This window comes from Rhea pennata, chromosome 1 (assembly GCF_028389875.1).
Source record: "Rhea pennata isolate bPtePen1 chromosome 1, bPtePen1.pri, whole genome shotgun sequence".
Lineage (NCBI taxonomy): Eukaryota > Metazoa > Chordata > Aves > Rheiformes > Rheidae > Rhea > Rhea pennata.
This window is the reverse complement of record NC_084663.1, coordinates 35,411,004-35,437,503: the sequence shown is the minus strand read 5'-3', so window position 1 is coordinate 35,437,503 and position 26,500 is coordinate 35,411,004. Positions and strand designations below refer to the sequence as shown.

The 26,500-nt window shown below is 38.6% G+C and overlaps 1 protein-coding gene and 1 long non-coding RNA gene across 3 annotated transcripts in view; one reads left to right on the top strand and one right to left on the bottom strand.

The window, feature by feature from the left end:
• The window catches only part of SLC16A7 (solute carrier family 16 member 7), an 85,070-nt gene extending 66,263 nt beyond the window's left edge, over positions 1 to 18,807 (bottom strand). The window contains exon 1 of the mRNA XM_062583953.1: positions 18,608 to 18,807. The gene's annotated coding sequence lies outside the window, so the exon portion shown is untranslated. The remainder of the gene's footprint in view (positions 1 to 18,607) is intronic.
• Positions 18,808 to 18,994: 187 nt separating this feature from the next.
• Positions 18,995 to 24,469, top strand: LOC134144779 (uncharacterized). Of its 2 annotated transcripts, XR_009959489.1 has the most exons (4): positions 18,995 to 19,348; positions 19,951 to 20,025; positions 21,721 to 22,335; positions 23,002 to 24,469. It is a non-coding gene; the product is annotated as an uncharacterized LOC134144779 (long non-coding RNA). The 2 variants fall into 2 exon arrangements; XR_009959488.1 differs by having other exon boundaries at positions 21,721 to 24,469.
• The last annotated feature ends 2,031 nt before the right edge of the window (positions 24,470 to 26,500 follow it).

Below are 26,500 nucleotides of genomic sequence, written 5' to 3'. Positions count from 1 at the left end.
TTTGCTATTGCTGCCCTCCTAAAATCCTGATGAAAATAACATGTTTATCATGAACACTTTTCTTAAATTGTAAATAGAACTGGTATGGAGTTTATAAATTGCATCCTTCTTCAGGATACATGGCATTAATTCCCCCTGTCAGCCCAAGCTATAGTCTCCCTTCCCACATGCTCCCATGGAAATCATCTACGTGGCCTGTTGGCTCGACCATGTCCCACTCATCTTCAAATCTTCTTCCTGCCCTCATTCATCTTTCCTTATTATTTGTGAGCTTCTTGAGCTTCTCCGTGGCTGTGTTTCTGCGAAACGTGCTGCTTGTGCTCTTTATCACTATGCTATCGTTCTCCTAACTCAAGCCAAGTCACACAGCCACATAACCACTTCCCCATATCCTTCACTCCAACCCTGATTTACACTTCACATCCATCGGTTCCGAAATCTGACCTAAGCTACACTGATTTTTTAAAGCTCTTCTTTAGAAGATTCATCTCTAGCTCTGTTTCCTCAGAATGTTAGCAAAATATATGAAGAAAAAATGTCAATCAAATCTATAAAACCTGATGAGACTGGAGAGTGTCACAACTCAGTCATATTAATGCTTGTTATAACTCTTTAGAAGTAGAAAGAGTCAGAATATTTCTTCTGTAAAATGCTTCATATGCTTTTGTCAATATATGCCATATAGCCATTAAAAAGCTGATACAAATATTGTGCAAGGCATGTTAGCGCATTGACCTGTCTTACATTTAATTAGGCAATTAGTTCTGCATGGATTACCACAGTAATCTGAAACTACCTATTACCACTAAGTAAAGCGAAAAGAAAACATAAAACCAGCACATTACCTGGCAGAGAGCTGCTGTCCAAGACAATAATCTGAACTTGATAGACACAGAGCCTTTGTTCAGTTTGAACATTTAAAGACTCTTTGAAGACCTGATTGGCTGATGAACACACATGATGTTTGTATGGTTTATTTTGTGTGACCAATTGCCAAATCAACAAGCATCTCAAATTACCGAGGCACTAGAGGTTATGATGATTCTCAACATTTAGAACACGATCCCATAGAAGGGCATTCTTGGTTTATGAACATTGCACTGCCTGTTTAGGATTTCTTTCACAGTTTCTTTGTCTGACATACAGGACATTTCCTTACCATCCTCAGAGAGAGGCACACATCTAAAAGTATATTTAGATGCTGTACTCTGTAAAATGGGTGTTAATATATGAGACATCTGCATATTGCTGCAAGAGTCAGCATATATAGAGATGCTGGGTGCTAAACTGCCTTTTAAAACATATAGTAAGTTAAAATCAGCATTAACATGATTTTGTTCAATTAAAAATATAATAAAAATGTTCTAAAGATCATAAGCAAAGTGTAAAAACAAAATGCAGATATTCAGTGCAGCTAATGTTACAGAAGTTTTTTTTTCTCATTTGAACAAAATTGTCCAGCAATTAACTATAAATATGCAATCAACTTATACTTTTTTATACTGCTCCATTTGCAAAGCATAGTAAAATTCCATTTTAGGTTTTATAGAGTAATTAGAAACTTCTTTCTATTAATAAGCAGTGCTGGCTGCTACATTAATTAAAAAACTCTATTTTGCTGGAGATAATGCAGAATTTACTTCAGAGAGGCAGAATTTATTTTATGTTATTTCCTTAATCTTACAAAAACTTATCATTTTTATATAGGACAAAATCTAGTCATCTACAATACTGATGACAGAATAAACAAACACATAAAACACAAAATGTATCTTAGAACAAATCATTACTTCACTCATTAATTCTGAGCAAAATTAATTTACAAGTTTGTATCAAAACATTTTCCTTTATAACTGCAAAAATGACCTTAACTGTTTTCCTGGAGGAACAAACAAACAAAGTGTGTATGTTGTTACAATTGTCATTTTTCACCAATCACACTTACCATACTTGTGTTGACTCAGTATACAATAAGGATGAATAAGTGCTGCAAGGGATGAAATTGCATGTTCAAATGAAATGAAAAAAAAAAAAAAGAAAATTGAATGCTCAGGATAAAAATGGTTGAAATTTATACTCATCTTAAATATTCACTGTGCAACTGGTATTAAAGCCTCAAAGCTCTTACAAATACTTTGGGAATTTTAAGCAGTCTCTTGGACAAATCTTGTAAGAAAACTGCTGCTATTTTCACTATCCAGCATTCTGAATGTTCACAAGGGAAGAACCAATTCTTACACTGAAGTTTTTAATTTATCTGAAAATAGTGACGTTGATGATGATCAGCATTTCTAAAACTTGTGGCTACCTCACATGAAAAGTGAGATGAGTTTTAGAACTACTATGAGCACACCCAAGGAGAGTGGTTTAAATAAAAATACTAGCCTAATCATGAGAAAATACTATCATTTAATTGATCTCATACTAAAATTTTAATTTGAATCTGAAATGGTCCCTTCAAGTAGGATGACATATATGGGAGATAAAATGTAGCAGTAACAGGTAAACCTCTGACGCAAAATTGCAGCAAGGACTCTTTGAAAGGGTCTTCATCTCAGCACTACAGACAACAGCAGGAAGGGGACATGTTTGCTGACATATGCACATAAGAAGAGGACGAAAGGGAAGTAAACAGAGGTTGCTGAACCCCGATAGAAAGCATGTGATAAGAACAATAGTGTGTTTCCTATCATTGGAAAGAAAGGGGAAGTGACCATTGTTCGTGCTGGACACCCTCTGTTAGACTGCGACAACCTGCATCGAGTTCGAGGTACAGCTTCTCACTTGTGTCAGCAAACACGATCCCCCGCGGCGGCCGCCAGCAGCGGGCCCTTCCTGCCGCACGATCCCTGCTCCCCGTCCGGCTCGGCAAAGCCAGGGCAGGGGCGCCAAAACCCGCTCCCACCGCCGCATCTCTGCCTCCGCCAAAGCAGGCTCAGAAAGAAGGACGGGCATCCTTTGGACGCCTCTAGGTGAACCCGCAGCCGTCCAGAAGGGATGCCGACCGCAGGGTCAACCGCGGCCAGCGCGGCAGAGCTCCAACTTGGCACCGTGGCTGCAGATCACGGCTGGCTTTTGTCCATCTCCTTCACAGAGCAAGCAGAAGGGCTTAAATCTCTGCCCACACCATGGCTCATCTTCTAAATTCAGGGAACTGAGCGTGAGGTGGGAGGTCAGGGCTAATGTTAAAGTGTGCTCCTGAGTGACAGGGCTAATTGGCGCAGGGCACGCTCGAGGCTGTCAGTTGCCTTGCACTTCATTGCCAGCTTGAGCTTGACATGACAAAGTTAAAAGTTAATATTGCCATGGACTCTTGCCTGTAAAAATGTATAGATACCAGTAGGGCTACTGCTTAACTCACCATACAAGATGAATGCAGGAGTGTGTTTTGTTAATAGTAACAGCTGTGGATTTTTAAACACAGAAATTCAGCTATTTTAGAGCTCCTTTTGAGACACATGCCTAGGCGCATTACTGCACTTTGCTGCCCACTGACCCATCTCCATAATTTTAACCTTTCATTTCTGGAGTAGAAACACACACTAGAAAGAGGCTGAGATTTTCTTCTGAGATCATGAGCTTAAACTGTAAAAACTGAAGCAAGTTCACAATAATCATTTGTTCTGTATGCTCACCTGATTTTTTTCAGGAATAGGTTTCTTGCTCACTAATGTTTGTTCCAGTAAAATATGTATTTTATTTTCAGACATTTAAAAATTAATCTCTTTTTCATAAAGCCAAGTTATATTTTCAGTATCACAGCTCATTTTTTCCTTTAATCATAATCCAAGGATGTTGGTTTTCTTGAAAGAATGCTTTCTGCTTCAGCAGTGGCAACAGCACTTAAAGCTATGCAGTGTTTATTCTAACAACAGCATTTTGGTCACACACTGTTTGCTGTTGGTGTGTTTTTACTTTTTTTTTTTTTTATTGTTTAATCCTCTGCAAGATCTGATATATTGAGTACGAATTTACTTTTCTCCTGCTTCTTACTAAGACATACTTGTAACTGTTCACATTTTAGGATAGATCTAAGTTTGCAGTAGGGGCCTGGAAGATATTGCTTGGCTTATACGTGCTTTGTGACTCTTTTGATTTAAGGACGGGATTCCTCACAGCCCTCTGTAGACATCTACAGTGCTGACAGCTACATGTGATGATGATATCTAGATTCCATTTATAGTCAATGGACAGAAACTGGTACAGTCAATGGACTTCTGGGTCACATTTCATTGTCTTATGTTAGATATCTAAGTTACAATGGAATGATTCCTAGTCTAAAAGTGCCCATATCTTTTCTTTAGGTATAAAGTGAGTGTAGGTAACTAACTCCTTTATAGATATCTATGCTGCTTAACTCTGCATTTGCACAGATGAATCCAGGCCTTAAATATCCATAATATGGTTCCTTAGTGTTGCAGGGGACTGGAAATAGAAACCCAGTTGCTCTTTCCAGTCTAACTTTTTTATATCTTAATTTTGTGGGGGTAAGGAGCTGTTTTTCTTATTTGTTTTTAAACACTTAATGAAGCAGGAAACTGAAAAATAAATGTTTTGGATTATAAAAATATTCCTGTGATCTTCTTTGAAATAGATCCATGATTACACAGTACAGTGTTGAAATCTGAGATTTTGCAATCTTTTCTGTAGTGCTGAAGAAAACAAGTTCAGTTTGGCTGAGTAATGAATCTCTGAAAAGCATGGGCTTGATACTCATATTTTGTGCAGGATTTTATTTTGCTATGTTTGTAAAATATGCAACTCAGGAATGCTGCATTATGCACATTTTTGTGGCTACCATGGCTGCATAGAAGAAAATTTACGGAAGATGCAATAAAATATGTCATGCTTTGCATACATGCTATAGCCAACTAAAATTACCACTTTTGAAAGTCAAGTCTTATATAGGAAAAGCAAATATCTAATTGTCTGGTTAGTCAAACAACAATGACAATTTCAAATTCCACATATGCAATTTTATTTCACAATTTATCCAACCAACTCATTGCACAAATCATCCAAATAAATACCAATTAAAAACTGAAACAATGTGCAATGCCTTATGGAAGAACTCAGAGGGCAGCTTACCTTATGGGAAGACTGGACAGCTGCCTAGAGCTGCAGGATTGGAGAGGCAGCATTTTAGAGCCAGTTTATGACTTCACTCATTAAATAGCTAATAAGATATTAATTGTTATAGTGTGTAATATTTTGTTTTCTATTTCTGTTTTTTTTTTTTTTTTTTTTTGTCTTTTTTGTGAATCTGCCTTTTGTAATAGCTGAATATGTGGCATTCTGAAAGGCTACAAAAACGCCTTGTATTAAATACACTTTTCTGTGAGTTGGAGTAAAAGCAGAATACATTTTACTCAAGGAAACAAAACAGCTTAGGCTGTCCCTGATGATACAGATGTGGAATTTTCATCAGGAACAAATCATAACTGACCAGAAAAACAGTAACTATTTGCCAGAGAAATTGCCAAGGCTTTTTGAATAAGCTCAATAATTCCCTAGTAGATCTTTTACAGGAAAACAAACAAACAAAAAAGTCAAAATTCATTTAAAACTATTCTTTGTACATTATTTAAAAAGCATTATCATTTAGGCCGGAATTTCTGTTGGCCTAGATAACTGCAGATACGTAACAGCTTAAGTAAGAAATGCTATAGGGTGTGCCAGGACTTAATAAAAACAAGTCTGAGTGAGTTAGGTATGAAGAAAATGCAAGTCTGAAAGTTACACTGTATGTCACATTGCCCAACATTTTGTGAACGCACATCCGTCCCTTTGGGCTGGTTGTCGCTTGATTGTTCCATAAGTTCTCATTTGCAGTAGTTAGCATCAAGGGATGGCAAGGGGTAAAGGGAGAAGATCATGAGGAACCATGAAGGGACTGTAACAGGACCAGCCAGAATTTCTGCATCAAGCCTATGAGGAACACAGTGATTTTCTCACCTGCCTCCAAGAGGAGGGATGGCAAAGGGACATGGGTAATAACTCTCCTCTTTACCACACCTACAGGAAGGAGCAAGACATATCAGGGGGTTAAAAACTGCAGCACTCAGAGGGCTGTGTGCATCTGTGCACAAGCTGCGAATGCTCAAGATGAAGAGAAACATCAGTAGTTTCTATATTACTGCATACAATTTAGCACTTATTACCATGGCACTGTTGCAAAAAACACATGCTTCCCACCAGCTTCTTTATCTACCAGCTGTCCAAAATAGTCAGACTCTGCTTTAGCTTTTTCCAAGGAATACTCCCTGCATAACTTCTGTCCACTCTTGTTTCCTACTGTAGAAGACAGTTTGCAGCCCAAAAGCTTATGATACACATACAGATGTCTAAATATGTGTTATATTTGTTATCAGTAGGCTCGATCTTTCAGCCAAATAAAGGGACCGTGATTAAAAGAAATATTTAAAAACAAGCAAGAAAAAAGAATGAAGTTGTATATTATAGAGGAAACACGAAAATTGCACTTGGATATATATTATTTTAACATATAAGTACAATGTCAAGAATATTCAGCAATTGATGAAGTAATTTAGTTTAAAGACAAGAAGCAGATATAACCCTTAGTGATATAAAGGTGGAGTATAATTTCTCTCTCCTTTGCCCAGAGGGGCAGCTGGGCTGGCAGAAGCTTTCAAGCTGAGAGATCAGTTCTTGGCCGTAATATTTAAGAGAGTAAAGCAGGTTCATTTTAATGGGCAGAAATCAACACAAGCCCTGCCAACAGAGACTCCTCAAGAGACAGACAAATTTTATGTAACTCCCAGCTGGCCTGAATACAGCTACAGCAGCACCCTTCTTTTACAGCTGTTTTCTTTTCTTCTCTCTGAACTAATTAGCTCCTTCCAAGCCACCCTAACTAAGTCTGATAGTGTCAAATATTGTTCTTTTCAGCTATCACAAGTAAAACATTCAGCTCAACATACAGATTTGCTACAGCTCTATAGGAGCCATTTTGTGCACATGTATGTTTTAAAGATGATAACTGTACAGTAACACAAAAAAACCTCTCAAAAGTCAAGCCATGGTCCGCAACAGAGCTGTTCAGTCTGATGTAGTAAGTTATGCTGCTGCATCTTCAGTTTTAAGCTAAAGCCAATGCTCTGACAGTACTGTATATCCCTTCACTTTGAGCCACGCAGTTTTTTTTTAGGTAGTTCATGCTACTGTGTCCTTCCTTTACAGCAGGGCAGCAAAAGAGTCTATGTGTTGCTGGACTGCCTTAGACTGAAAAACAAACAGCCTGATGGATTGTGTAATACATCTTTCCTTCCTTTCTCTACTTTCAAGACCTTGCATCTTCTCACTGCTGTCTCCAGCCTTCCTACTGCTGCTTGAAGAATCACTGTACCAATCTCCAAAATAAGAGATTACAAATTATCTGAAGAAAAAACAAAGAAATCAAAAAAACAGCTTACATGAGCTCTTCTCTCTTTACTACAAGCAACGGTTCCTTGTGGTTCCCTTTTCCAGCAGAAAGAAGAAAGCCCATTTCTCTTCTCAGCAGGGCCCAAATAAACAGTTCTACCAAATGAAGAAATCATCAGAGGGATTCCCTTCTGGTAGAGTCAGAGGAGCAGATGAAAATGACCCCAGGAGCACAAGTTCAACCAAACATAAAATGTTCCAGTGGAGTTTAGCTAAACAATTCACGCCCAACTTTTTAGGAACACAAACTATTCCCTTCTCAATGGGGTAACAGAAACAAATACACAAGCTTAATGAACACGGCAGGGATTGACCGAAGAGAGTAAATTCCCCTTTTGAGCTGCCAGAATAATTACAAAGCCAACAACCTTAGCCACTTGAGACTGAGAAACTCTGGTTAGATGGATAAAAACCTTCCTTCTCAATCAAATCCTGAGGGGTCCCTCATTCTTTAAGGGCCTCAATTTACTATTAAATTTACTATTACTATCCTGACTAAGGAATCATCTAGTTCTTGGGGTAAGTCTAAGCAATGACAGTGAAATGACTCCTCCAACTGCTTGATCTCTTAGTTTTCTTACTGTTCAGAATGTGTATCTCCTTCCATTCCTATACTCCTATTATATAATTTTCATGCTTTCTTTCACACTGTTCTCCTCATACAAAATAGTCTTCCTTTTTTAATCCATCAGTATCCAGTATTCCTTCTACGCAACTGTTCATAGAAATATTCCAAAAGAGTCAAGAGGAATCCTTCTATTTTGGTTATAGAATATCAGTAAAAATACGTTATTGCTATCAGGGTATTTCCTGGAAATGCACAATTTGTGAACAGTGGTATTTAGAGGTAATGTTGACTAAGTTCTCCAAAGTCTGGAATCTCTTCAGTGTGTTTTGATTAGATCCCATTCATAAAATGGACAATTCTATATATTCACTGGTCACATTTCTCTCCTACCATTCACACATTATAACATGTTTATTCTGATAAATCAATGATAATCCATAAGTTAAGAGTCAGAAGAAGAAAAAAGACCTCTCTTCACTGCTCCAATGGAACACTCCAGTTCTGGCTATTTTGAGCAAGATTCACATAGATTCACTAGTTTTAGTGATAAAAAAGTCGGGTTTCTAGTCTACACTGTTTACCAAGATACCTTCTGCAATCAATTTAAGCGAACTGATTTCTCCCACCTGTATTAAAAACATTCTGAGTGTATCAGTACACTTTATGAAATGAAATGGCACAGTCTAATGTTACTATGAAAATCCTACATCTGCAGCACAAATGACTACCAGTTCTTAAATGGCTGCACATTTATGCTGCATTATTTTCACATATTACACTACAATACTATAAAATGCACGGAGCTCTAGACAAATAGTTTCACTGTTACAGTAGATCTTGCTGAAAATATATTTTCAAATATATATGGTACTCACAGTAGATCAGTATAGGCTGTTAAGACCATATTTCAAAACTAGCACCTCCTGAAACACAATACACCAGCAGTTCTTCTTCCAGTGCTTTCCTCTTTTTCCTGCTTTATCTCCCAGTATGCTACACATTTCTTCCTTATTTTTGTATCAACTACTCTATGCTTGTATACCTACATATAATCATTTCTGCTGGAAAATGATCTTCTCACATATGTTCAGTTTTCATACTGAAAAGCAAGTAGATGCTCCATTGAGACTACACTAGAATGCAAGATTCTCAGTTTATAAGACAACCATATTTGTCACATAAAGTACTCACAAAATAAGCTGTACAGCACACAGATATAACTACTGATTTTATCCTGTCAATTTGTTAGGTATAAGAACGGACTGGTTAGAAAGTAGGATTTAAGCTTCAGTTGTTTAGAGATAACAACCTACTTACCCAGAATACAGTAATATTGGAATTAAAGATCCTAATTTAGGGGGATAATTCAGGTTTGACAAGACTGTTGTGCTATCTACAAGAAAAAAAAATGTTGTATTTATGCATCTGTGATAAGGCTTGCAAATTAAAAAAAATAATTTTATTACTACCTTATTAAAGTTAAAAATATATTATGGACCCTCGATAAAAAATATCAGTCATTATTCTGTGAGAATCTTATTCTATTAGACTATCAATTTGAGTATAATAATTTAAAAATAAGCTTGTACATGACAACTACTATAGCTTTGCCAATTTTTCAGGAAATAGGTACGAGGAAAAAAAATCATGACCTCAGTAGCTAAAACACAGTAGTGAGCAAGAACTATACAACTTACATTGCCAATCAAGATACACAGCCTTTCAGCAATACTTAAATATATGCAGAAGTGCAAGTTGATTACCTAGTTAAGCAAGACTGCCTTGTTACATTAACAGCTTTCTTCTGAATGCTATCACATTCAGAAGAATCTGTTTTAACCATGGAAAGGACAAGCTTTTGGATCCCACTACATTATAAATGGAACATGACTATTTTCCAGATTGCATGAAACAATCAACCTTACTATTAAGCATAATGTTGTAAGTCACTATGATTTTTTTAACCACAGAAATAATTTAGAGTTGGAATCCTTCCACCGGATCCACACTCTTTTAGGCAGTTGGGAGTTTCTAGACACGTAACACATTTTCATTTCACATGTGAAAGCTCATTCTTCATTGCACACGTGAGAGGGAGTCACCTGTGCCTACAGAGATTAGGTTAACAAACATGCACAGCAGCGTGACTTAACAGACAGCACACTGGCATGTGGCTTAAGGGCACTGTCCAAGCGCTAAGTAAGGAGCAATGCCCTTTTCACCCACCCACCGCAAAAGCACTTAAACAAATCCCTCCTGGAGCATCCATTTGCTTTCCACTGAAGCCACTGGCCATCATTAGCCAAGCAAATCTAAATGATGGATCTAGCCCTTATTAAATTTCATAGTTTTGCAGCGTAATGGCTATAAATATCTTTTATATTATTTGCAAAATACTTCTGGAATTCAATATACTCTCAAACACCAGGCTAAATGAAGTTTATAAAACTCAATGCTTGTCTTTTATTTTCAAGACTGTAATGTTAATGTTTGAGAATTGTACTGTCAATTGTGTATTAATTTTTCTCATATCATATTTGATATGCCCTTCTTTTTAACGTCTTGTTTGACAGATATATTGGTATACAAGATAGCACAGCCAAGAATGCTTGTCCATTTAGAAACAACCATACCTCAACAGCAAAACCTTACTATGGCCTAGATGTAGCACACAGAAGTAATAATAATAGAAGTCAACATCCTATTTCTTTCTGGGAAAGAGGGATAAAAAGGAAACCTGAAGACAACTAAAAAGCACTCTGACTGAAAATACAATCTATTATTCCACTTTTGCTAGCTTGAAGATATTTGAGTCTGTGAAATTCCTCCTGTGAAATATTATTTCCTTGGGTTAACACTTCTTGCCCTTCCATTCTGTTTACATCTATAATGTCTGTCTTTTTTCTTTTAAGACTACATTTTTTTTTAACCTTAATCATAATACCTGAAAGGTAGAATTAAAAAACAGAAGGGTAAAAACTGTGAACATACGTAATTCTAACGATAAAAATAGAATGAACAAACATAAATACTGGTTACTATGGAGAAGCATCACTTATACAATATACAAACTACCTTAAAAGTGAGCATGCTTCTTACATTTTCCTGTTTTACAATGGAAAACACACAGTGTGGCTATAAGAGGAGCAGAGCAGAATACAAACTTGATCTTTTATCTTAAGCAGTGTTCTTATTCTAATAAGGAGGGAGAGAGAAAATGCTCTCAAAGCAAGAGGGGAGTAAAAGGACAAAGAAGATAGATGTGAAAATATTTGTTTGGAAAGAGAGAATCATTTTGATAATCATTACAGATTTTTTTTGTATGTTTAAACTTTAATAGGACAAGTCAAAGCTATTGATCCAAAAGGCTAACAACTGAGTCTTGAAGAGCTATCAAGAGTCTTTTCAGCCAGTACTGTGTGTAAATCAAGATCAGCTCCATTTTTAACCTTGTGCACTGACTAAAGTCAGTGAGAGTCAGTGAGATGAAGTTCAGAAAGGGAGTCACTAACACAGAGGAAATGCCGAGGAAATGCCAGTTAAGCAATACTGTCATATTCTCTGATTGCATCTCCAAACATTTTTGAGAAAAAACACCACAGTGTTCTTAGAAGATTTTTTGGGGTGTCCATTTTAAATGCCCTTCCTGGATTTCTCAACTTGATGCGAGTTTGGCTCTTCAATTTATAAACATTGTTGTTTATAAATGTCTTCCACTATACTGATATAGCTAAAACTGAAATGGGCCACGTATGACTTTCATAACACTGTCGTGTTGTTATGTGTGAGAAAGGAAACAAGCTAAATGGAAATAAGGCACCAAAACATCTCTCTTTGGATAACTACATCAGAAAAACAAGAGACTAAAAATCCTTATGCCTCTAGCCAACATATTTATATCTGCACAAGAACAAGAAAAAAGGATCTCCTTTTTCTGTATTCTTCATAAACACAATGCATACTTCATGCTTTGTAAATGCAGGCTATTATAGCGTATTTTCCCCTACCTTTTTTCTTGAATATACAACCCAGATCTCTCAAAATACACAAGCTTTTGTCACTCCTTGCTGAAGTCTGGTGTTGTGACTTCTAATCATGTGCTATTGAGTCCCCTGATTAGCCTTTTATAGTGCTGGTAAGGAGAGAAATGGGCTGCCTAATGGAAGGCAGGGAGTTAGGACTCCCGTGTGATACAATGAGCAGCAATCTTACCAATTCCTCAGGGCAGGAAGGAAGCCCTTATTTTAGCGCTATGTACAGATTATTATAAAGATGTACCTCTTAAAAGGTGTTTGGTAATGGGATGATAGGCCCCTTGCCTTCTTCAGCTTCCAGTGCCAATTTCCTTTCAAAATCTCTTCTCTCACCTCCACCTGCTCCCAGATACAATCTCCTTGCTCAGCCAGCTTGATTCTGTCCTAGGCCCATTTTTTCCTGTCTCCTACACCATGCTTCAGTGCCAGACTCCACTTTATGTGGAGTCACTTCCCATTTCTAACATCAGCAGGAGGCAGTGTTGGGAAGCCAGGGTCCACTGCTCAGGTTCAGATCCACATCCAGCCCCAGCATGGAATGCAAAAGCAGTAATTTTTTGAAAAGACTTCTTCAAGGCAGAGCATGCTCAGCAAAGACAGAATCTTTAAGGAACTGAACAAGCAAAATTCCAGTTCTTGAGAAATCAGACAGCTACATTCCCACAGGGAGCTTATCTGCATCATTAAGTTAGTCTTCTTTTTCCTGTCTTTTTTGAATCTGCCCTGAGGGTCATATTAAAAATACAAACATTAGGAACCCAATTTAGTAACTGCCACTCCTACGGCATCTTAATTCAATAGCATGGTAAACTATTGAGATGACCTACAATTTAACTTTTCCAATTTGTCTCTCAACAGGGTCAGCAAAGACAAATAGTTATACTGTTGATCATTTCAACACAGTCTTAAGTCACTTTGAAAATTCTAATCTTCATCCCCTAATATTTATAAGATTATCCCATAGAACTGAAAAAAATGGCACAAAACACTTTATTTTTACATTAAAAATGCTCTAATGCAATTGATCTATATATGTGAAAGTGAGTACTTTTCTCTACCTGCGGTACTAATCATATACTTTACCACAGAATCTCATTTAAAAAAAAAAAGAGAGAGAGAGAGAGAGAGAGAGAGAGTCAAATATGCACTTTGCATATGCACTTTTTCAATTTTTGTCAGCACCACAATGGTACACACTTTTTAGCTTGCTTCTTCACATGAATTTAGTGCTGGAACGTACAAGTTTGTACTTCCTGAATCCAGAAAACAAGTAGTGAGAAGCCCAAGTCTAAAGTGGAGAGTATGAGTTTGAAACTAATACAAGAGACAATCTAATCTTTCATCTTCTACTGTCTTCTTTATGCCTGCACCATGGACTGCAAGAGTGTCTAAATGCTGGGCAACTTCTTACATTTCTTATATGTTGATAAGCATGAATGCCAAAACATAAATTAAAAACCTATTTCTATGAAAAATATATTTATGCATCATGTAATACTGTTTTGTGACTGATTTTATACTTTCTATTGCATAGAACATATGCAAGAAAGATAAGGCAACATGCATCATCCTACATTCATTGCCATCGCTGTAGTGACAGCAAGTGGTTAAAGTTTGTTGATGTCAAACATATTCTATACAGAAAAATTGTATGTCTCTATCATATGTGCTGTCCCTAAGTACCAAACTTGGGAGTGCTGCCCATAGTTTGCTATCACTGAGGCTAGCTGACAGGAGGGCACTAGGCAACAGACACGTCTGAAGTAGCAACAGAAGTCTGCTAGTAGGTTTGGGAAGGTGAGGTATTCCTAAGGACCAGAACTTCTTCGAAAACATAGGAGAAGACATGAAATGCCATGAAATACAGGAGACTCCCTGTGCTGTGTTTTAGGGAGTACTTTGTGAATACTCCCGTAGCACCTGGATCTTCACCTACAGCAGATTCTTCCATTCAAAAACTTTGAAAGGCTGAAAGTAGAACTACCAAACCCTTGTGTCAGAACTCAAAAGTGCTCTGGTTTGGAGTACAAGTGTTCAGGCTGGAGCAAAGGAAGCACAGTTTAAATAATCCTGCATGAATCTGGGTGACTTTAGTCCACAGAGGTTTGTGCTTTTTACAGTCATACACTGTCATCGTCTTTCAGAGTAACTATACGGGTAAACGAAGAGAATGTTAAATCCATGCATCCTGGAATAATCCAGCTTCCACAACATGTTTGGGCTTTCTGCAGTTTGCCAATAACTGGCCTAAAGTACATGCTTCCTATCATATATAGTTATTAGCCAATTCAGTATAATTTCTACTATTATTTTAGAATGCTGTTTTCTCATTGAATTGGACTGAAATGTACTGAATAGTTACAACATCAAGTTAAAAGAAATTTTTAAAATGCATTTCAAGCTTAAGTTTGTTCTCTAGTAATTCCTGATGTATTAACATACAGTAATTCCTGTATTAACACCGATTTCCGTTTATAAGATCTTAACTTAGTTCAGTCAAAGGAAAAAGTACATAACAAAAAGCATTAACCTAAGGCACTGTTCTTTTCCATTAAGTTTTCTTCCTTCATTTTTGGAAATGGTCTTTTTTTGTTTGCCCTAATTATGTTAATATTGTTTTGGAAATGCTTATTCCTTTTTCCCCAGCAAATGCTCTTAAATGCACACCTCTGGTTACATGCCTTTGAAAGTGTCATGAGACAGGAAAGCACCCTGTCCTGAAATTTATAAAGTTATTAGCAGGTATCTCAATGCTTGACCCTAAAGATAACAAATAAAGGAAGTACTTAAAGCCACCATGAAAACTAAAGCCAAAAAAGATTAATCAACAAAAGAATTAGATGATGATGATGAATCACACTCTCCCCCCAAATATTATGCCTTAACAGTCTTGAGATTACAAGGAAAAAAAGCAAACAAACACACTTTCTAGTCTATCAACCACTGTTGACCTGATGGGCTAAAAATTCAGTCTTTAATAAAAGCTTTGGATTCTTTTGACTGTTTGACTGAACAAATTAGAGATATAAGAAATGTGGGAAATATTTGTTGTAAGCCTAGCAGGGTTCCCTGATCTGTTAGTCTGACATCCTGCATTCCTCAAGTCATGGAATATTATCCCATTACACCTACATTGATACCATTTATTTTTGTTTGAATACTGCAAACTTTTCTTAGAATATTCCAAAGTTCACAACAAAATTACAAAAGTTGGCACAACAGCTCACAAATACATACAAGTCATGGAATGCAGGTTTGTGCTTACAGTACTTTGCTCAAAGATGCAGAATACAGCGTGTTTCTAACTTGCAGTTGACATACACAACAGTGCATCAGTAAGGTCCTATTTTTCTATGTATCCTTCTCTTTGGTACTATGCACACATTAAGCTAAATGTATTAAATGAAAAGAAACTAGTAACAATCTCTATTGATAATTAAAGATTATAAACCTGACCTTACTTTGGACGATTATATTTTTGTAATCATATTGACCTTGAATCATGCAAAATTCATTTAAAAGCACTGATTATTAGCACAGCCAAAGAACTTTTTTTTTATCCACTATTATTTAAAAACAGTGTAAGAATATGCATAGCTTTTATTCTGGCAAATGGAGTAAGGGATACAATTAATTCAGAATTATACTCAGAGAAAAATTTTCCTGAAGCAGGAATCTACTGAAGAAAAACTCAGCTCTTCACATGCATTCTGTGGTTTCGCAAAAGGAGAAAAACCAAATGAGCTGTCTCCTTTATTGTACTGAAAAGGCCCCCAATATAACTTGAGATACTGGAAGCAAAAAACAACCTGTTCATTGCACAAAGAGGACAGGGCAGTTTCCTTAAGAAACAAAGTATTCTGAAGAGGACTTTTTTTAAAAAATGAAGAAAAAGTAAATCTCTGGGTATTAGAATTACATTTTTTAAAACAGTGAAAAAAAAATGAAACAGTGAATAAAATCCAAGGAAGCAGAGTAATGAAAGAACATTAAAAAAATGTGATTCAAGGAAAGTGCTTTTTTTCTCTCTTAATTTGCCTGTCCTTAAAAAAACACATCTCCTCTAAGGCTGCCAACAGGATCTCCTGCCTCCACAAAATCTTGATTCTAGAATGAGGATTTAGCAATAGAAGAGCCAAGTAAGTTTAAATCAGATATAAACCCTAGAGAAGTGATCCATGGAATTAGGTTAAAGAGATGGAAAGAGACATTTTTTACTATTAATGTTAATAATTAATTAATTAATACATATGAATTTATATTGAAACTTTCTGAAACAGAACTCAAACTCTCCTCACTGCAGCTTCAGAGACACAATGTTTAACCATACTCTTACTTTGATATTTCCTTCTGCAATATTTCTAAGTCTCCCTAAAAGTTTATATCTACCGTTCCCTACTTCATCATTTTATGTGTAAAATACCTGCACTCAAATCAGTTGTATTACTAGATAATGCAGAGAGTCTTGCTATGTAAAATGTGTGAATTTATTTTTCTGCATTCCACGAAGACCTTCCATGAAGATCATAGCGAAAACTTAGGCTATCTATCCCACACCCCTGCGATATAAATGAAATTAGGCTGACTTCATGAACCAAAATCACTCACTATTACAGTAAAAAAACATATATAACCTTCAGGCACCACTGTTTGCTTGATGCCAAACGATAATCCATCCTGCTCTGAAGCCTCTTATTGTGTAAACATTATGTTCTAAATTAAGCTAGCAGTGCCTTTACAGATATGTGAAGTTAGTTACATGTCAATAATAAATTACACAAATAATAAAAACATCTGGAATATAATTTCTTTTCTCAATTTATATACTTTATGGAAAAAAGTATATATCAGTACTCATTCTCAAGTATAATATTCAACTTTATCATATATAATGGGAAGAGAGGGGAGAGATTTGTCTTTAAAAATGAGAAAGGAATCATTTATGTTTTATTCCCAAATTTCAAAAATTCCAAACACTTACACATAAAAGTATTTACCATGCTTATTGAGTTGCTTGACAGTTTTCTGCTTCCTTTAAATATGACCTTTCATCCCTCTGTTTTGAAGAGTAACTTTTGTATCATGATTTATCTAGACATAGTCAAGGCAGTATTGTGTTGCCTTGACAGCTGCACTGTTAATTTTATGGCCACATTCCAGGAGTGGAAGCTGCAAGCACCTATTTCATTACTATTTGATAGGTAGCTTGAGAGCCACAGATGGATGTCACTATGGAAACACGAGTGATTATTATAGAGACCAATGAAACAGGATTGGAAGCCACCATGAGGCACCAGCCTCCTTCAGTTTCTTTTTTCCTGAATCCGTTTTCAGTAGTAACTGTGGTATGATTTCTTCTTCACTAAAAGCTTGGGCTGGCACCTGAAAAAAACTGCTCTCTCTACATGTTATTCTTGTTTAGTTTTGTTTTGCTGTCCATCTTTGATTGGAAAAGTTGTGGAGAACCTGTGTCGGCTCTGGGTGCCTGCAGGACTATGAGGCAACGTGTCCTCCCAGGAGCACTGGGAGAGTCTGGTCTCCCAGAGGGTAATAAGGACAACCTCTTTGCCTCTTCTAAGATCATTTCCCTGCTCCAGTATCTTGTAAGAGGCCACTTCAGCAACCAGAGACTCGGGGCATAGAGACATCTCCTTGGGCGTGCAGAACCCATGTTCTACCTGGGCCTATGTCTGCCCTCGCCACAAGGGCTCCGTAGACAGGGCTCATTTCCTTCAAGGACCTTGAGTCCACTGTGTGCTAGCAGAGATCAAGCGAAAACAGCGATAAAGAGGTATCTTCTCCTCTATGGTACCAGCTACACCAGGAGGTGTGTAAACAGTAACGAGCTAAGGCCAGCAGTGCTTGGGGTAATAATGTCTGCGTTGCTGGACTCCGAGCAGCCCGGCCCACAGTAACACGGGCAACCGCGGCCGCGGGAGCAGAGGGTCCCAGCGGGGCCCACGGTCCCCAAGGTCACACCATGTGACATCAGCGCGTCCTGCAGCGCGTTTCTGGGTCGGGGTGCGGCGGGGGGTGCGCGCTGCGCCCGCGGCTCCGCGCCCACGCTGCCCTGCGGGGGTGCCCCGCGGCGGGGGGCAGGCGCGGCCGCCCCCGCGGGGCTGCGCGCAGCCGGCGGCGGCGGCGGCAGCGGGGCGGGGGGAGGGCGAGATGCAGCGGCCGCCGCCTCCCTCGGCGCTCTCGGGGGCGGCGGCAGCCGGGCTGGGCCAGGCCGGGGCTCCGCTCCTGTTTTTGCACCGGGGGCTGAGCGGCCGGGAGGCGAGGCGGCTGCACCCCGCACACCCTCCATCCATCCGTCCATCCTTCCGTCCTTCCATCCTTCCGTCCGCCCGCGCGTGGGCAGCGGCTCCTCCGTGTGCGCCTGTGCGTGCGAGCGGCACTGCGGCGCACAGAGCCGGGCGGCCGGTCCCTACGAGGCAGCCGCAGGGGCTCCCGGCACGCCCCGGCGGCAGCAACCCCTCCTCCGCCCCCGCAGCCCTCCGCGGCAGGGGCAGCGCAGCGGCCTCGCTTCTCCTCCTCCCTCCTGGCGGGTCGGTTACTTTACCTGGTCTCTAGCTCGGGCTGGAGCTAATGCCGCGGCCGCCGCCGGCTCCTCTCACTGCCGCGGGGGGTGAGTGGGCTTTACTAATTTATTTATTTCCCATGAGGTGTCCTCGGCGGCAGAGGGAGCCCGGGCCGGGCGGGAGGCCGACGGGGCGCCGCCGTCCCGGGGGTGCTGCCGGGGAGCGGCGGAGGCGCTTCGGCACCGGCGCGGCGGGGCGGGGGCTGCGCGGGAGCCGCCTCCCGGGCTGCCCAACCGGGCTCCGCCGGGCCGGCAGGGGCGCCCAGCCCAGCCCAGCCCCGCCGCGGAGGACGGAGCCGGCGGGGGAGGCGGGCCGGGCCGAGCCGGGCCGCGCCGCGCCGCCCGCCCTCCCCGAGCGGGGCTGGCGGGAGCCGCCGGGCGCGGGGCCGCCCCCGGGGGCCGGGCCGAGGCCCCGCGTGGTCCCGTGGGAGGGGAAGGGCGCGGCGCGTCTCGCCGCGTGTCACGCGTTTCACCGCGCTTCGGGCACCTCGGGCAAGTACGTGTCGTGTTCACCCCCCGCGCCCGGCCTCGCCCCCCGCGAGGTCCCGTGTGCCGAGCGTTTCACACCCCGAGACCATTTCCACTCGCTTGCTTCTGCGAAAAGGTCACGGAAGGGTGCGTAGGTTTTGGGCGCTCTAGGGAAAAACACACAGACACACACGCACCGTTTTTCTGCAAAACGCAGGAACGTCATCTTCTGAAGCAGGAAATGAAATGTGGCGGGTAAGAAATGAGTTCCTGACAAAACTTGGCTGCCTTCCCCCTCAGCCTCCTTTTCTGCTCCCACTGCCCCCTCCCCAAAAAAAGTCCCATAATTCATTCCAAAAACTCTCCTATATGTGCCCTGAACTAGCTTGAGAGAATGGCCACTGAATTCTCTCCCCCAAAATATCAGCCCCTAAGGCTGTAATTGTGTGGAGAAAAAGAACATAACCCTATAATTATATAATTATTTTGCCATAATGGCTATAGTCGTGGGTAAATGTGGGCTGCACATTTATGAGCAACCCTCAATGTAGTATGAGGAAACTGGGCTAATTGCAGCTGTTGAAATTACGTTGCAAAATAAGTATAAAAGTAAATGTGATTATTGTGTATATGTTTTTGTCATAACTTTATTGCATGTACTTGATTTGGTAAGGGCTTATGAACAGGATCTTTACAGACATTCTGGGAACTAAAACTGCTTTGTGTAAATGTGAGAAAATAGATTGTATGTTACAGTTGGGAATATTCTAGTTTGCTGAGCAGTTAGTGAAAGGGGGAAGGACTTGATATGCTAGTCTGTTTATTTTCCATTAACAACATCTGAATTTGTTGGCTAGCACCAGCCAGAAGGGATGGAGAAGTTTGAAAAGTAATCTGGCAAGGATCATGATACCCCAAAGAAAGGCTACAGGGTGAGTGGCAATATCTCTTAGACATCAAAGAATCTATTCACAGAGGATGATCATCTTGAAGTGCAAGTTAATACAGGTCAAATGTATTTGGTTCCATTGCTTATGAAACTGCTTGTTCTTATGTGAGAAATGTTAAGAATTATTTTGTCTTTTAGCTAACATTGTTAAAGCAGAAGATAGGGATGCAGAAATCTCGGTAATGTAACATTGTATTCTTTCTCTAACTTCCATTTCACCCTGTTTATTGTTATAATGTGCTGTTGTGTATCACCTGCTTCCATTGCAAGTTCTTCAGATTCAAAAGGAGCCAATACTTTGTCAGGTGTTTGTAGAGCAGCTGGTTCGCTAGAGTTTCTAAACAGATTCTGACACTGGACTAACATAAGCACCAGTAAACAGTTCACTCGCAGACACATCAAAGTAGCTTTTAGTCCTGAAGCAGGCTGAACAATTTGGAGTAATTATTGTGACATCATGTAGGCTTAATCATACTTGAGTTACTTACCTGAATCCAGGGACATTTTTAGGGGCAAACATGCATGGCGGCTGCCCGGGCAGCTCATGGCAATCCCAATTTCATTAATTTAGGTAGCAGTGCAATGCAAGTATTCTGTTGAGCAAGCGGGTGATGGGAGCCTCTGCCCAAAATTCCCACAGCTGCAGTATCAGCTCTGGCAGGAAGTTGCACTGCAGTCTTCAAAAGACCTACAAGCACACAAAAAAGATCAGCTAAACCAAGAAGAGTGAAGAAGAAATATTAAGCAGGGACTGTTGAGAGTACAAGTGATGACTTAGGTAAAGATGCCTGTGGTCAAACTCGGTATCACCTCCAGGCAAGTCCTATTGATAGGGTTAAGGTTGTGTAAATTCTAAGAGAATCCTGATGCAAGATCTTTCTTAGAGAAGCTGCTTGTGCTGACAACAAAGTTGTATACTCATTATTACAGCCATATTAAGCTGTCTTCCATAGAAAACTGTTCAAACAAGTTGTATGCTCTCAGGAAGATCTTAGGCAGTATAGAACCTCAGACAGTTCCTGTAAACTGCAAAACATGGGTACATTTTCTTTCACAGTGAATTATTAGAGTCCATACAGTTTTGTAGAATGACAGGAAAGTTATTTTTCAAAGAGAGTTGAAATAATAAACACAGGAAGATTTATGTTAATTATTTTTCATTATATATTTGTATTTCCTCCTCTGTTGTGCCCTAAATAGAATAAATATATAATTATATAAATCTGTAGATTTTATTTTTTTATAAAAATATACATTATAGAAGAAAGTTTTATATAGCAATGTGATATATAGTACATGCTACATACAGTAGAACAGATGTGTTCTATGTGTGTGTATGTTTGTATTTATCATATTACCAGATGCATTAATATATTGATATAGAAATACTAGATTCTATATAATGTTTAACATATGTATATAGATAATATGTATATTAATATATTTTTTCCCATACAGCTTCTTTCTACATCTTCTTTCAGAACAGTCTCTCTAGAAAATGGCCATGCATCTTAATGGGCTTAATGTTACTTTGTGCTTCATTACATTTTATGTTTTCTAGTGTGAGAAACTGAACATATTTCAGATGTAGTTTAGTGTCTATGTCTTACTTCAACTTATAAAAGATATCATGAGCACTCAAACTAAAAGTTGATGTATGATTTTGTTTTTTATGCAGATTTCTTTCTACTTTTGCCGTGGCATCAAAGTTTTAAGGGAATACGCACCTCTGCAAGTACTGCAGGATGATAACTCTGAAGTGATTCACTTCCGTTATGCAGATTAAAAAAAAAAAAAAAAGTCACTATTCTACATCCTTCCAGTCTCTCTGAGCACCATTATTCAAAATAAAAATATTCTTAGCCATGCTCTAAGAGTAGGAATTAAAAATGTATCAGTAATAGTGATGAATAATTTTTGTATGGATTTCAAGAGGCTAGCAAAAGTTCAGAGCTGTGTATACAAGAATGTATGTACATATGTCACATGTTGAGAGGAAATACTCGGTACTTTTCAGTGATCAAATTGTAAAGAAGAAATTTGATACCTAACTAGTGTATGTGTGAAAACAAGACATGCATCTGGTTATTCATTCCATTTTCATTTACTCGTGTGATTAGACCCGTGGAAGGTTGCATACATACTCCTGTTTAAGTTGATAACAGCTTGAAGTTGTTTGAATGATACTATTGGAAAAAGTTCTTAAGTATCATTTTCACTAGAGAAAAAGAAAATGCTGTGATTGTTGAATGTCCAGTGGTATTTTCTTTGAGTCTATGCATTAATTGCTCAGGTAAGTCTTCTACTGGGTTAGTCCATTTGCATCACTTACTAATTGTCATGCACCTTCAATTGAACACAAACTTTTACAGGTCCTTGCCTAAGCTAATGTTTCCATTTTCCTCTGCTAAGTCACATGTCATATCTTCTAATCTCTAGACCTATATGGGCTGCATTTATGAGTGCATGTCATTCTGGCCTACATTGTACATAAGATCATATTCTGATTGATTTTTCCCCCCCGAATGATTTATGTTCCTTTAATATGTAACTCAGACTTCTCTTGTGTACATATGTAAGGTGGTGCGGTATAGCTGTTCCTCATCTCTAGCAAATATATAGGATACTGTCATTAAAATTACATTGGTAAATCACCTAGACCACTTTCTGTAAACTTTGTATCAACAATTAATCATTATCAGCCTGTGTCTCACTCTGCCTTCATTCTTGTACACAGATAATTCTGTTTCTAACATAAAACCTTGATCCTAGTTCTGCTAGCATAACAGATATGTATACTTCATTTTTTTGTGATAAAATTCCTATAAATATTACTAGATTGTAGAATTCTAATGATAAAAAATACCTTAAGGGTGTTTTTTTCCCTATTGAGGTCAGCCTTCTCTAAAAGCAATAACCACGCCTATTCCAGACCCAGTAAAATTCTTTTCTTTTACAGCTCCTGGGAACACAGAGCACAGCACATTTTAACTACAGCTATAGATTCAACTGCGAAAGATCTCTATCAAGCATCACAGAGAATTTGAGGCAGCTGGCAGTTATCGGCTCAAGCAGATAGTCAGTAGAGGTGTAGAAGATAAATAGATAGTAGAAAGCAATCTGAAAACCCAGGAAAGATTATAAATATCTTTTCTAGAAGGGAGCTAACAGCTCAGGTAGATCACCGATCAACTCAACTCCCAGATCAGTTGTGTGTCTAATACTACTGAAAATACAACAGTTTTACTCTTCATGCCTGTCAGCTCTGAAGTAGTATTCAAGTTGTGGGAAATGCAGTTTGATGTATTCATTTATAGAAATCACTATCACCCTAAAGTGAAGAATACTACTGGAAAACAGACAATCAAAATCTCAGGGACAGCTTGACCCTCTTTTAAATTACAGTTGCCAGAATAAAAAAAGGTTTACACCCCCTTCTTATCCTTCTTACTTTACATGCTACTGTATTTATACTGTCAATGCAACCATTAAATAATATTATATTAATCACGGTCCTCTTTGGAGCACTTCTTTCTGTAGGTGTGAGTTTATGATGTATAATTGCTAGTTGCCTTAAAGTAGCTGAGCCATTCCATTTTCCCTAGCATTAGCCACAGAAATGAGAAAGGTGAATGTCTATGAATAGGAGAAGAATGTGGTGATTTTAATGGCTGTATATTAGAACAGTCCTACAAAATATCTCTCTATTCAAGTCAGTCTAATATTTCCCAAATTCCTACCTATGGATAGTATAGAGTCTTGCACAAGATTGTCAAGAAACGGATAATGTTTGATAACTCTTCTTGCCCAGTTTTGAGATGTAGGACTATTAGTAGTGGAGAGATAGTGTCAGGAGATTTTTTATGAGAGTAAGCACAGAAAAGAAGTCTGTAAATGGCACATAGAAGTGGTATAACTACTCCACTGACATCTGTCTTTATTATGTTAACCCAATCGATGGACCCCACAAAGCAGCTGAAGTTGGTGAAATGTGAATTCTTGATAGCAGAATTCCATGGAGCGGAACAACAACAGCAAAAAAGACCCCTGCTCAATTTGCTTTGAAAGGTACTTTAAATAAAATTTCTGTCTGTATCAAAGGAGTTGAAAATCACTCTGCACGTTTACACTGGAAGAGTATAATCCCAAGACATACCCATCAAGTATTTTAAAATATTAGCTACCACTATTACTTAACAGACAACTACACATTATATTCACAAAATCAACTGACATTTAGGTGTGTCCATGTTACTGCTTATATAAGTAATGTGCATGCTTTGAACAGACCTCTGTAATTTTTAAGAGTATGAAATGAATAAAAAAGTAATTGATGTACATGTTTTTATTTTTATTATATACTGTTCTAATATGTACTTTAGAATGCTACTGAATAATAAAGTGCCCCTATACGTTTCAGTTCCGAATAGTGATTGCTTGGGGTATTTTTCTTTTCATATTTCATTCTAAGTACTTAAGACTGCTTAAGTACTAAAAACCCAAATTTCAAAGCTGACATAGATTAGAAGTCTAAAATGATCTTATCATATTATTTTCATACCTAATTGGTCTTTTAGTTGTACCAGTATAATTCTAGTGATAGACTCTGCCCAATTTAGAGCCATTTTTTTTAATAACAATCTCTCAGTTCAGATGTTGTGGAACTGTAAGTTTCTACCCTGATGTTATAATATATACCTAACTTCATTAGATTAAAGAACATTTTAGGTAGCAGGAGAATGTTCTTTTTGACTTTATTTGTTTTTTAAGGAAAAAGCAGCAAAAGAAGATGACAAAGAAATAGCCAAAATATAGACACCTTATTAGATAGGATTTTAGAGTGTGTCTGAATATTTGCTCTGTTATATTGCAGTATATAAGTAATTATCAGTTAACAGGAAGGCGACAACTTGTTGTCCTAAACAGTACAAAAAGTATATAGGGAATATATGGAGCCAGAAGTAAGAAGGCATCCCTCCCAGGCAATCATCCTTACCATCTGGATAGAAACAGGTCTTGTCTACTTTTTTTCTCTCTCATGAATCCTTTGAATGTTTCATTCTTTTTCTACACTGTGGTCTAGATTCAATAGAAATTTGGAAAAATATAAACAGTTCAGTCTCAGGCTACATAACTGTCTGAGATTTAGGCACTCCCTTAGGAGGTATAAACAGGGAGGTCTAAGAATCTCTTTCTGGTCAAGTACCTTAACCTGTGCATAAAAGAAGGCATCTTTTTTCATCTCATTTTGCTCAAAAGTGAATTAATTGGTCTGACTTTCAAAGGGATGAAGGTGTCTCCTCTATTTATGTAGATGAGTTAAGACAACTGTTCAAACAAACATCATGATTTAGCATTCCCAAAGACACTTCCTGTACAGCCAGGGGAAAGAGAAAGGCTTCCTACTTAAGCTTTCTGAATTTCCTCTTGGATGCACTTAGCTCACTGGCTGCGTGAGAGCTGGGATGCTCAAGGTAACAATTCTGCGTCATCCTGCCAGGCAGATGTTGCAATACTGGCAACTGCAACAGTCTGAACATGACCCAAAGTTTAAAAAGACTGCTTTGCAAAACCCTTAAATAAGTATCCTCTGCCTTGATGGGATCACATTCTTCACTCTCGAGAAGTGAAGTTAACATGAAAAGCCTGTCTTGAGTTGACTGTAACTTGACCTACTGAATATCTTGAATATCTGACATGTACAATTGTTCTTCAGTTCTGAAGAAAACTGTTCTTCAGTGCTTTCATTTGTTATTCATTGTGTAGGAAACATTAGACTGTATAATCAAAATCATTCAGGAAGAAATTTTACTTCTTGCATTTGTGTCTTGATAAAAGCCACAGTTTTCTTTGCAGCTGTCCTCTGGGATAGTCACTTTTTTTCCCAAAATGAGAAACCTTACATAGAAGTAAATTTTGTTTATTAGTGCTTTACAGTGCTTCACAACAGTAAAAATCTCAGTATATCATGTATTTACTTTCTTGACTGATAGGTCAAAAATATAGTCTTGCAATTTTAAGGAATTATAAAAGAGATTTCACAGGTAGTAATATAGGTATATAAATACTAAATAAAAAATCAATATGTATTTTGGGGGGTGGAAGGGGGACTACATGCATTCTCCCGACAAGCAGATCAGCACTGGAAGAATTATGAAGGAAGTACAAGATACTTATTTCTGTGGTTCTACAGGAAGATATTAGGGATAGAATTTTACTCTCCTTTGGAGAAGGCCTCAGACTGCTACCCCAAACCTCATTTCTCAAGACCTACATGGCATGGCAGAGCTATGTGTTTGCAGGTGTTTTTATAGGCACTCCTATTTCTTTTTGGTGACTCTCTTATTCTCTAAAAATTAGGCTCTGCTGAAGATTCCTCTGATTTCCCAGGATCACGTGTTTCTGCTTTGATTATTCCTCTCTTTATAGCATCCTAGAAAAAGTGTCAGTCTTTGGCC